Genomic DNA, 12,890 nt, shown 5'->3' with positions numbered 1-12,890 from the left:
TTTACAGTAATATTTGAAATCGGTTACAACTGTTCATCAAAATTCTCTATTAGAAGAAAGATACCATTCAGACGAGATTTTTAAAAAATATATTTTCCCGTGAATTTCACACTGTTGCCATACGATAGAAAATTGTCCGGAATACTTGAATCCGCGAAGGCAGACGAACGACACTACACGGGATGCATATTCATGCGACAATCTTTGCCCACATTCCTATCCAGTTTCACGGGCTTCAAATATTGACGTACAGCTAGACAACAGGCTGTACCATCGGAACGAAGTTCGATTTCGCGACGCGAAACTTTATAGAAAATTCTACCGATCGATATACACGTATATATATATATATGCAGTGGAGTACAAAATTGAGTCAATAACAAAATTTTTAAGAAAAATATTTTTTATTGTCAAATAAAGTATAAAAACATGAAAATAAACTTGACTATCTGATTCTTTATAGTTTTAGGAAATTGAAGCTATTTTTTTAACTTTTAAGATTAGGTTTCTTCCTGGCTGAAAAATTAAAAAACATAGAATCAATTTTGCACCAGAATTTTTTCATAGTCAAGCACACATATGTTGTGGGGGTGTATAACGGAAGATGGTGTTGGCCCATTGCACAAACTTGCGGGGATTATGAATCAATATATGTATAAAGACATTTTAAAAGAACATTTGCCAAATTGTATGCAAGATATGTCCTTCGCTGTAGAAGAAATCGTTTTTCAACATGATCCCCACCCGAAACATACAGCGAAAAGCGTAACTAATTAGCTGACTACTCAGGCATTTCCGATCTTAGATTGGCTTGCACGAAGCCCCAACCTAAACCACATCGAAAATCTACGGGGTATATTGAAAAAAAAAATATTCTAGACGCATACAACTCTCCTCCTAGCTCAATACTGGAACTACATGCTCGTGTTATTGAACAGCCATCTGATTTCTGCTCAAGATTGTTTGAAAGTGTGCCAAGACGTATTAGAGCTATTATCTAAACAAATGGCTTATGGACAAAATATTATGGTATGATAAAGCTTGTAAATTAGACTATGAAAATATTCTGGTGCAAAATTGATTCTGTGTTTTTTATTTTTTTCAGCCAGGAAGAAACCTAATCTTAAAAGTTAAAAAATAGCTTCAGTTTCCTAAAACTATAAAGAATCAGATAATCAGATAGTTTATTTTCATGTATTTCTTAAAAATTTTTGTTATTGACTCAATTTTGCACTATATATATATATACATATGAAACTGGGTCACTTTGACAAAAATTCAACCGTTATCGCCACGTACGAAATGAAAAACGGTTGAATTTTTGTTACATATTTTTAACAATTCCGAATCCGAATTCGTATAGCAGGGGTGGGCAACTTTATCGTCGGCGCGCGAACGTTCGTCCGTTCAGCCAGCGGATTAGAATTGAAAATCAGCCCGGGAAAGAAGGAGGTAGGGGTTTCACGTTTGTGCCGGAAGAAATGCGATCACGTGCCGCCCTAGGTTTACCAACTTTATGATCAGCCCGTGCATAAACTTCGTACAAAGACCGCGTTAGCACGCCCACGTGCTTTTAGTTTTATTTAAGGTCACTGTCGTACGTAGCAGACGACTTGGTTATTGAATATCGGTACTTATCGTAAATCGCGCGCGGCCGACGTCCGCGTTCTTTTTCCCTCCCCCGAAATTCCTCCGCGCGATTGAAAGACGGAAGTCGGCCATTCACCGTTCACTGGACACTTTTGCAAGTATAATGCATTGTCGAACGACGTCAATCGCTTTTAAAAATCGTTCTGCGAAGCGAAATTTTTAGTAACGACGATGGATCGCAAGTCAGAATTCAATGTTGTCTAAAATTTGTTTGACTGCACGCTGTAACATTATACAAAGAAATATTTCAAATTTGACATTTTCAGTTATCTCACTGCTTCGGTTATAATGCTATAATTATTGATTAATAACTCTGTCGGGAGTAATTTCCATTTACAGCCACTAAAAATCACGCGACAGCACGTCATTGATTGAAAATCAGTTTCTTATCATATTAACACTGGAACTACCCACGACTAAAGTATAAAATTTCCATCAGAAACATTAAAAATGGAGAAGCTTTATAATACAATAAATTACACCAGCTTTCATTTACACATTTAAATGATTTTCAGAAAATCATTTAAATTTTTAATAATGCATTATTTTAAAAATTATAAATTGGTCATTTTGACCATTTTGGTCTAGTTCCAGTGTTAATAATAGGACAGATTAAATATTTTGAGAAATATAAAAGAGGTGTGAAAAATATAAAATGTTGACACTTATTTTAAACGATCTTGAAAAAAAAAGTATTTGAATTGTGAACTTTCCGGATGGAAATTTATATTTTTCGCTTTGATCGTTACACGACGCGGAAAGTATCGCCATTTATTTTCCCGACCAGTTGTAAAATGCTCAAACAATTAGACACAATCGGTTGTGTTGCTCTGTCGTTGAACAAAAGATTATGTCACGTCGGTATCGAACAAATCATATTGTATATAATAAGATAAAATATCGCGGCAGCTAGCGGAATATAAATCAGCGTATTAAGGTAGCGATCGTAATGAGATGAATGGTTTTCGTTTAACGTACAAACGATATGAAACATGTCCGGACGTTACAAGATTACAAACGTACATACATATGTAGCATCCGCTAAATGCAATCGAGAAATTGGTTTCGCGCGTTGTTACGCGTTTCACGATCGTTCCGGGCACGCACGCGAGACATCACGCTGTTTTGCCCGATTTTAAATCGCGGTTCATTCGTTTTGCAGCCATAACAATTTCGTGTGTCATGAAATTGAATGCGACGTGGATATTGAGATTACTTTCTCGTTAACGGGCTTGCGCTGCTGTTTGACGTTCGATTACGTGTGTTTTAATTTCATGTCTCGAACTTGTGCACTTTCGGTTTGCGCGTTCGACGAGAAAATCGTTACTGGACATCAAGCCGTGGTTTGGAGCTACGTTACACGCGAGAACCAAATAATAGAATAAACTATTACGAGTTTGTAAGATTGGAACTTTGTAAAAAAAAACTCGAAATTATTTATCGTAATAAACTGATCTTTATTTTTATTTCTAATGAAGGAGAATGTTGAACTTGGTTAAATTGGAAAATATTTATCCAACGCGTAAAACTTGTCTCATTGAACTTTGACCCTCTGGATGCTTAAAATTACCAAAAATCCAAAGACTTAATACCGAACGAGAAGCATATAATAAAAGATGCATTCATCTTTAAACGCATATCTTTCGATGTAATAAGTGTACTAATTATTTTATCGTTGATTATACTTTAGTAAGGATAGGGTTATATAGGGTTGAAGATTTTCCAGTTTTTCAATGACAAGTTAATTCGTCATCTTGAGTTAAAGAGTTATAATAAATATAAACGAATTTGGTATTCATTCACACTTTAATTCTATTTTATCTTTTATTTCTTTCACTCGTTTTTTATCACACCATAATTCTATTTTATTTTATATTTCAAGGAGGAGGATTCTACTTTATTTAGAGAATTCTATTTATATTTTAATACTATTACATTAATAGTAATTTAATTGATAGTCGTTTTTCTCGGATGATGGCCTAGTCGTAAAATAATCATTTATAAATTGAATATTATTTACAAGGATCAGATTATTTCTGTTTTCTCTCCAATTTCGCACCTCTATTAATTCCTACTTCCTTTTCCTCCAAGTTCTTTCTTCTACATCGAATTCAATCAGTCTCTATTTTATAATTAATAATTTCACTCTCATACGTCTCGTATTATACGTACGTCAATCATGTACCAATAACGAATGACAATACATGACGATCCAATACCAATGTAAGTCAAATTATAAATCATCTGCTTCACGCATTAACGCCACATTGCTATTAGAAAAAGACCACGGAGTTAATTAAAAAAAAAAAAAAAAAAAACACCGCATCGTTTCATCGTTGTACACGTACGCGTGAGTGAACTCTCTCTCTCTCTCTCACTCTCTCCAAGACTCCAGAAAGGGTGAAAGAGGGTGAATTTATTTTCACAGGGAGAAAACGAGGCAAAACAGATGGATCGTGCGCGTCAAACGTGAAACATGATTCGCGGGAGCGCGGATGCAGTCTCGGCGACGACTAGCGTGCGGAAATGGAAGAGGGAGAAATGACACAGTCGCTTTGTGCGGGCCGGTGATATTTTCTGATTTAAAGTAACGAGCAGAAGAAAACCATATCAAAGTATCGAATTTCCATGAAGAAGCCTTCGCCTGCCTGCGAGCCTCGGGCATTATTCCGCGGCGCCGCGAAGCGTAGAAAGACGCGGACGAAGACGCCGATAACGAAAATCTATTTGGCCGCTTCTTCCTGTTCCGCGTGTGCAGCGTGTGAACATCGCCTCGACTATGCGGCGTCCTCGCGTTCGCGTGTATCTCGTTCGTGTGTACACGTGCCGCCTCGATCTTCGGCGCCGATTCACCCGGCAGCATTCCTCTCGTCTCTTTATTCCGCTTCCGCGCGACGAAACCGTGAGACGAAATTCTCGTTAACGATAACACGAAATTCTATTTGCAATCACGATCGACGGTGGCGTGTCTCGCCTTATCGAGTCGCAACGGCGAGCCTGGCTTCCGCGAGTTCTTCAACTCCAACGTCTGTCTTTCGTTCGTGCGTATTTCGCGCGTTTCTCTCAGCCAGAGTGCCCTTCCCTCGATCGTAGATTCGCGAAATCGGATTTAAAGCGAACCAGATTCTATTGGGATTTTCGTCTCGCCCCGTTCCAGAAGTTCGTCTGTTGAACGTTAGATCGAAGTCAACGTTCACGGGCGGCGAACGTAAGCTGGTAAAAGCGTTGTCGTTACGCCCTTACGATTAAGTTCCGAACGATTCACCAAGTTTCCGAGACAAAGTGATACACACGGTTCTCTCTTTTATCGAACGTAGAAACGAGATAAATTCTCTCTTTATTTATTTATTGGTAGATCGAGGATATTTGTGAGAAATTTAAAAATTGTATAGAATGTATATAATATACATAAAATGTTTAAAGTGGAGTATTCTTTGTAGTCGAAGCAAATTTCTATATGGCTTTTTAATCTCGTATATAGTCATCGAACATGTAAGTATACGTGTGTTGTATAAAACATTTTGATATTTTATTAACACTGTCATAACAGACGACAGCTGTGATTATATTGGTAAAATCTGAAACTAATTCTGAAAATGTACAAGTTAGAAGATATTTGTTAGAAATGTATATTAAATAAAAAATTAATAAACACTGTGAATAGTGAATTAGTTACATCTTGAACATGTAACGATATGTAATGTTGAGACTTATCAATACAATACTGACTGTTAATGTCTTAAAGTTATTTTAAACACAATAGTCGGATCTCAGTGCGATGTTAGCGAAATGTCAAAATGTCACGTATAACACGTACATAAATAATTCCTCCGAGTATTCGAATATTTTCGCAAAGCAACAGTACGTAAGGAAGTATCGAAACGATCAGCAACACGGATGAAGCTTTCCGCGCGAACAAACTTGCAAATTACCGATTTAACAACTGAATGTCGCTCGTTACATAAACAATAAGCCACGCAAACTTTCCCTACAGTGCCTCGTAACATTTTCTTTCTCTCCCTCCTATATCCTCCGATATATGGACGTATTTCACGCGAATAAAACCGCGATCATTGCCATCTTCGGAAACGGTGATAGCGTGACGTCGCCAGAGCGAAGAATCCCTCGTATGATGTCGTTGTTGATCGACCTGGCACGGCCATTCCTCGCCGTCTTACTTCTTTCCATCCGCGGGAAACTTTGCCCATCGGGATTGAATCTAGGCTTCGTACGATAGCAGGAAGTTGAAATCGGTACAACGAGCCTGAAGTGGTTGCAGCAAGTTGTCGCCTCATAAAAGGTGAATCTCGACGACGACGAGCGTCGTGCGACGAAAGAGTTCCCGGTCGAGTTACAGGGGAGGGATGACTTTTGCGGATTGTCGTTTCTGATATATGACGAGCCCGAAACTTTGTCCCTTCCCCCCCCCCCCCCCCCCCCCCCCCCCCCCCTCTGTTGTTGTTCTCCGTTCTGTAAGTTTTCCACCGCGTGGCAGTTTTTGCGTCATACGTTCACAGAGGTACACGCGCTGTTTGCTTTCCGATCCACGTTGTTTCCACCAATGAAATCCAACGTCGCGTTTTCTGTATCGTTGAACGCGCTAGGTGAGCAACGTTTTTCTTCTCCTCGGAATGCTCCTCCTCGGGAATTCCTTTCTGCTTGATTACGCCCCTTTAACCGAGCTTCTATTTTCCAAGAGAAATTCGCGCTCGTTATCCCCCGCGAAACTCGTCGCAAAGTGTTCTTTCTCTCTCTCTCTCTCTCTCTCTATCTATCTTTTTTTCAAACCGGCGGAGGAAAATTTTGTGAGACAAGCTCGGCGTAATTAACCAAAATTGCATCGGGCAAAATTAACGTTGTGAAAGTCATCGTGATCGGGGAAATATTGGAAGAAGAAGTATTGCCACAGGAATTGAACTCGGGCGAACCGAAGATGGAGAAGCGAGCATGATGCCACGAGCTTTTCGTGCTTCGTGCTACATTATCGAGCTTCTTGTCGTTATATTTCACGCTTCCTTATCTTCCTTTTACATACGTTCCACCGCGCTGCATTTTTCTACGATAAAATTTACGATACCACGTCACCACGGTAATAAATCAAAGGGGCAAGTACGCGAGGTGATCATTCGCCCTTTTAGAACAATGCTCCTCTGGATCGTTGTTTGAAAGTGTTTCCCTATTGTCTATCGTTAATTGACGCAGTTTTACAGAAAATAAACACCTTGGTAGCTCCATGTACACGACGAACAAATTCTCGCCATTTTTTGACAAAATGCACCACTGACGCAGGATTATTAATTACTGTGAAAGTATGCGCAGTACGCGAGACATTTAAATTTCTAATTAGGTCCCGCTTCCTTAATTACGATCGTGTAAACGTAAAAACGACACGATGGTTACGTTTAATAAATATTTTAGTATCGAAATTTGGATAATAATGCGTATGCGTGAAGAATTTATAGTGAGGAATATGATTAAAGAAAAAAAAACGTGGTAAAGAAGAAGAAGAAAAATTAATTTTCCGAGTATGAAGTATATATATATATATATAATATATAATATGTGACATATAAAATAATATAGTATATAATATATAATATATATAATAATGTATAATAGTATAGTATATAATATATAAAGTCAACGTCAAGAAGCAAAAACCAAAGACTTAACGCTTAACGCTCGTGTATTTTCGGTTGTTTTCCAAGTATAAAATACCAAAGTCAGCGCGAACGTAATATATAACGACCTAAAGCCGCTATCGGATATCATCAAAATCAAATTCCATTCCGTGTGCCGCAGTGTACCTTTGCGAGAGGCGAGGGTCATGAAAGAAACAGCGGATTCTAGCTCGAAGTATCGTGCTCGAAGTCTTCGTTGCGGACATTTTTTACGTTTTAACGAACCCGGCTGAATAAAAGAGAAGGAAACAGCGGGGAGATGATCGGCAACCGGTGCTACCGGAAGCGAAGACCGATGGAGTGCGGTCTGATTCGTAAATTTTTCACGATCCTCCGGCCAGCCAGCCAGCCAGCGTGCATCGAGGGAAACTCGTCGTCCGCCTGTCCCTTATCAAGCATGCACGCGTGTTCGAGCGTTTTTTCATTTTTAATCGAGATACGCGGGGCCCACTCCCTCCCCCCCCTCCCCCCCTTTGCCGCATCAAATTTTAATCCGGCTTAAACGCGTCAACTACTCGTAGAGCGGCGGAACGATAGCACCGATCCTGCTTCCTGGTTTGTCGGGAATTTCCACTGAAATTCGAATTTGAAAAAAATTCGCAGTCTTTGCCCGGACTCTGACTGCGAATCGTATCTGACTGCGTTTAATTCCGCATTTTTTTTTTTTTTTTTTGGTTTTTTCAACGCGCCATTATTTCATCTTTTCGTGAAATTTCGCGCTTCGTCTCTTGCATGCTTGGTAAAACGTTTATTCGTTAATCTACTAGAAAATACGCATGTATATGCGTTTTGAGAAATATTTTTTTGAAAAATCTCTCCGTCCACTATACGCGCAGTATTTGTTAAATTTGTTTTTTAAGAAAAAAACAGTAATGCGGTTAGAGTTAAAGATCGATGTAGTAGTTGAAAATCTTAGGACGATTAGTATATTTGTTTCAAAACTGGATACATAATGCTAATTTTCCCGTTCTTACACTTTGTGTCGATTACGTTAATAATAATATCCTATGTGACAAACAAATCTGTCGCATAAAATGTATACATTAAAATATACATGAAGTTAAACGATTTCGTTGTCTACGATAAACACTGAACATTGAAAGCGGAAAGTGACTCGAGACTTGACGTCGTGATCATATTGAAACTGGTTAAGAATCAATTATCAAATTCTCCCCGGCCAACTTTTAATTTCCTCAAAGTCACCCTTCAACTTTTCAAGAAACTTTCAAACGAGCTTAAAATTCTGAAAGCGTTGAAACAACGTTCGATTGAAATAAAAAGTGCCGCGAGACTTTTAACGGGCAGTGTCTTTACCGTTAACAAACTCGATAAACTTTTCACTCGTTACGAATAATATCAAGGGTGTATCTGCAAGTAATGTCATTTTTTTTTTTCAAATTTAATAAACCATCTAGTGACATCTAGTGCCATTAATTTAAAAAAAGTAATTTGAACATTGTTTGAAGGTATCCCTATTACTTAGTAACCAAAAGTAAACTATCGCGAACAAGTAGAAACAAAAATCCATTTACCAAAAATCTCTGTTCACGATAGCGTTGTGTGAACGAGAAATTTCGAAAACGATAGTAACTGCAATTATACACGAATCGTTTTCCTCGGGCAAACAAAATTCCACAAGCGCACATTCGCGCGTTACAAGCGCGTAAACACACGTTTACGTGTCAGACGAAGCTCGCATTTTTTCCAAAAAAAAAAAAGAAAAAAAAAACCAATCGAATCGTGAAACTTTTAACGCGGCGTTCTCCCGGAGAGAACGTACCCTAATCTCGGTAACCCTATTATCGACCCGTTTGTTTCACCGCGGAACGAGGCGAGAGAGCTGACTTTCCCGAAAGTTCCCCGAACGTCGGAGCAGCGGCGATCGATGCTGTTTCGAGCCCCGTTTCTAACCGTCTTGGCCAAAAAAAAAAAAAAAAACGAACGAAGGAAGGAAATGGCCGAAAATGGAAGAAAGAGACAAAGAAAGAAAGAAAGACAGATAGAAAGAGAGAGGGAGAGTTGAGAGAAGAAAGGGTGGCCGAGGGTGGAAAGTGGAGCACCGAAAAGCTATTTCCGGTCGAGGAGGTCCGTATCGAGACCGCGAGGGGTGGGGGGAGGGGGGGGGGGGAACGAAATGACCGACTTAAGGAAGTTTTACTGCGAGACAAACCGGAAGTGATTCGGCTACGACCGAAACACTTCCCTCCTCCTCCTCCTCCTCCTCCTGCTCAGCCTCTCACCCCTCGTCGGTCTTCACCGGAGACGGGGCAGAAGAAAGTTTACCCCTTTGCAAGTTGCACACGAAGGCTTCCGCCGGTTCGTTCCTTTTCGGCCGGGATTACGGGCCTCGGACGAACATCCATTCTCGTTTAACGCCTTTATTTACCGTCCGTTGCTTTTCCCTTTCGAATCCTCCCCCCCCCCCTCCCAGCGCCATCGTTCTCTTCGTTTCTTTTCCATCTTCACTACCCTCCCAGCCCCGTTGTGTGTACTTCCCTTTGGCCGTTCTTAGCTTTGCGTCGCCTCTTCCTCCCTCTGTCTTCTGGTTTCTTCGTTGACACTCGATTATTGCGGTTGAAGAGCAATCGCTTTCTCTCCCCCCTTTTCTTCTTCTTTCTCGTCGGCCTTCCTCTCTTAACTTCCGCTCACCTTCCGTTCTCATTTTCGCTGTTTGTTCGCCGGGCTGTTTAATTATCTGAACGAAGCTCACTCTGTCTCTTTCTCTCTCTCTCCCTTCCGACGAATTGATTCGATTTTTAGTTTGTTAACGGGATTGTACATCGTACATTGGTTCGAACTTGCAGTGTCTTGTCTTATCTCGTGATAATTCTTTTGGCTCTCGGAGAATATTGTTTGTCGTTATTATCGTTGTCCCGTGATTATTTTTTTGCGTCGTTGAAGTCTCTCCCTGTTGACCAGTTTCAGTTGAGTTTTTCCAATGAAAAAATAATAACGTATTTTTCAACACGTGTAATTCGTAACTCTATACTAATTGTAGGTAGAAATAATTGTAAGTAGAATAATCCTATTTTTCAACGCGTGTAACTCTATACTAATTGTAAGTAGAAAAGTTGCAAGGTGCTGAAATCCTGATTATCGAGTCGTTTGCGAGTCAAAGTTGCTCGCAATGAATTCATGTACGTCAGACTTACGCGTTTGTATATCGAAATATGTTCCCGAGGGAATTAATATCACCGGCACTTACAATTTTCGTTGCCCTATTCTCTTGTAAATTTCACTTTGACACACGCGCACCCACGATCGAACATATTTCCACTAATTGCACAAATAACTCAATTATAATGTATCGGCATATCGATCACGCCGGAGAATTATTCATTTATTATAATTACTACCAGCTATGCGTCCCTGGATTGAAAAAAAATCAGGCTGACCGATATGATTGAAACAACAGTTTCCAACGAGTCAAAAATCATCGATTCCCGCCATTTGTCACATGTACGAATCCAATTTAGGATTTCAAATTTTTAAATTAAAGATTGCGAGTGTTTCACTGAATTAAAGAATTAAAAAATCCGTGTTCTTGATAGACGTGCATGCGTCTTTTTATATATCATTATTTATTATTATTGCGTCACATTACAATGTCATTATAATAATATGTATTTTATTATTATAATACTTGTGCAACGTTAATTTAACATTTACATATTATTATTCAATATTTATATATCATTATTTATTATTATTATTATGTCCCATTACGTGTTCTCATTATAACAGCATGCATTACATTATTATCATATTTTGTCTTTCCATCGTGCGTGGTTTATCAACGTTGCGTGATAAAATATTGCAAAATTTCAACGAAACGGAGCTACGTTGCTCAAATGATCCGCAGATCCACTCAAGTTCAACTTAAGAAAAATTTACTAGATTTCGATTGGTTTCGGATTGACGTACAGGGTAACTGTGAACGCGGGTTAACGTATTCTGTCGCGTTTCGCGTAATTTCGTCGCGAATCTCGCGAAAACTTTCCCGATTTCGGAGGCATTGACTATCGGAAGTGGAAAACGTTTCCAGGCCGAGGGTAAAATCCGCCGAACGCGATCCAGAAGGGGGCGAGAGGGGGATGGAACAGCACCGCCGAGCCAGGATTGCACCCGGAGGAGCTCGTACGTTATTCGCCGTGCGCGCTGCTACTCTGTATAACGGGTGAACGCGAGTAATCCAGCCCTTTTGCGCGGCTGAATTCGCTGCCATTATGTAAGAGGCTTGGAGATCGGTTTTTAGTTTCACGGAAAAAAAAAATTCCGTGAGAAAGAATTATATGCGTATCGTTGGAGATCGAGGATTTTTTTTTTTTTAGAAAGGAAGCGTAATTGTTTGTTCGTTGTTTGGAGAACGATTTTTATTTGGAAGCAAGGGAACCTCGGGTCGTTGAAAATATCTCGCTGCGCCAGTTTTTGGATTGTGAAATTAGAGATTTTCGAAAACGATGTTTTCGTTCACTCGTAATTGGAAGATCGGAGATCGATTTTCATTTTCGTGAATAAAGAGGGAAAATTGAGGAAAGAGAAGATTGTACGTTTTTAAAAACGAAGCGTAATTGTTTGGAGAACGATTTTTATTTTTATCGGTCGAGAAACTGGAGAGTTTTGACACTAGGGCCATCATTTGGAAAATTAAAGATTCTTCAAAATATTTTCATTGACTCGTAATTGGACGATCGGAGATCGATTTTTATTTTTGTGAACAAACAAATTCGAGAGCAATTTACACTGATATCTGTTTTCAAAGAATTCCGAGACTTTTAAAGATTTTTCAATTCTCGATTGAACCTGATGATGAATAGTATCACAAAAAAGTTAGAGTGAGGTTTGAATTACTCGAAAGTTTCCCAAAACTGGCAAAAAGAAACGGAATTGTTCAATCTCCGACCTTTTCGCAGTATAATTTAAATTTACATCATTTTAAGGGGACGATTCCAGCATTTCGCGCGGTAAACTTCATAGTCTTCGCAATCCACGCAACTACCAGCTAGACTATCCTCTCAACCAGACTACCCTCGCAACTTGAAACTTTAATGGAACTCGATGACACTAGAGAAAGCTTTCGTTTTTTTTTTTTTTTTTTCCTAAAGCTATCCCATTATGCGAATCGCGGCTTTTTTACCACATGCTCTCGCGGCCGGCGGCATTTTGATCGGCATTTTTTCCAACGCGGCCCCCGAAAAATCTATAAATCTAACGAGTACGCGAGCCCCGCGCGTACGTCAGGACCATTCGTCAGCGGACAGATTGCAGGGCGCAAAGGGGGTTGAAGAGCGCCTCTTCAGTGTCAGCGGTGCCACGCGCAATAAAGCCGCGAGCGATTTTTACGACGCAGGCACGAGGGGGGTAATTTACCCTCCAAGGCAGTTCACGCCGCGCTGAATACCTACAGAAATTCCTACAAAATTTTTTCACTTAAATTCAATCGCGCTGTGCGCGAATCGATCTCGAGATCTCGTGGCGAAATTTCTACTGTAACACCGATGAAATCTCCTCCTCGGTTGCCATTTGTTTTCGTCAGTAAAAAAAAAAAAAAAAAAAAAA

General features: G+C 39.7%; 1 protein-coding gene across 1 annotated transcript in view; it reads left to right on the top strand.

The window, feature by feature from the left end:
- Positions 1-12,890, top strand: part of LOC122537310 (alpha-1-syntrophin-like) — a 40,641-nt gene that overhangs the window by 19,800 nt on the left and 7,951 nt on the right. The window lies entirely within an intron of this gene.

Source organism: Frieseomelitta varia, unplaced genomic scaffold (genome assembly GCF_011392965.1).
Source record: "Frieseomelitta varia isolate USP_RPSP 00005682 unplaced genomic scaffold, Fvar_1.2 scaffold_900, whole genome shotgun sequence".
Taxonomy (NCBI): domain Eukaryota; kingdom Metazoa; phylum Arthropoda; class Insecta; order Hymenoptera; family Apidae; genus Frieseomelitta; species Frieseomelitta varia.
The sequence above is the reverse complement of the archived record's forward strand: the minus strand, read 5'-3'. Positions and strand labels throughout refer to the sequence as shown.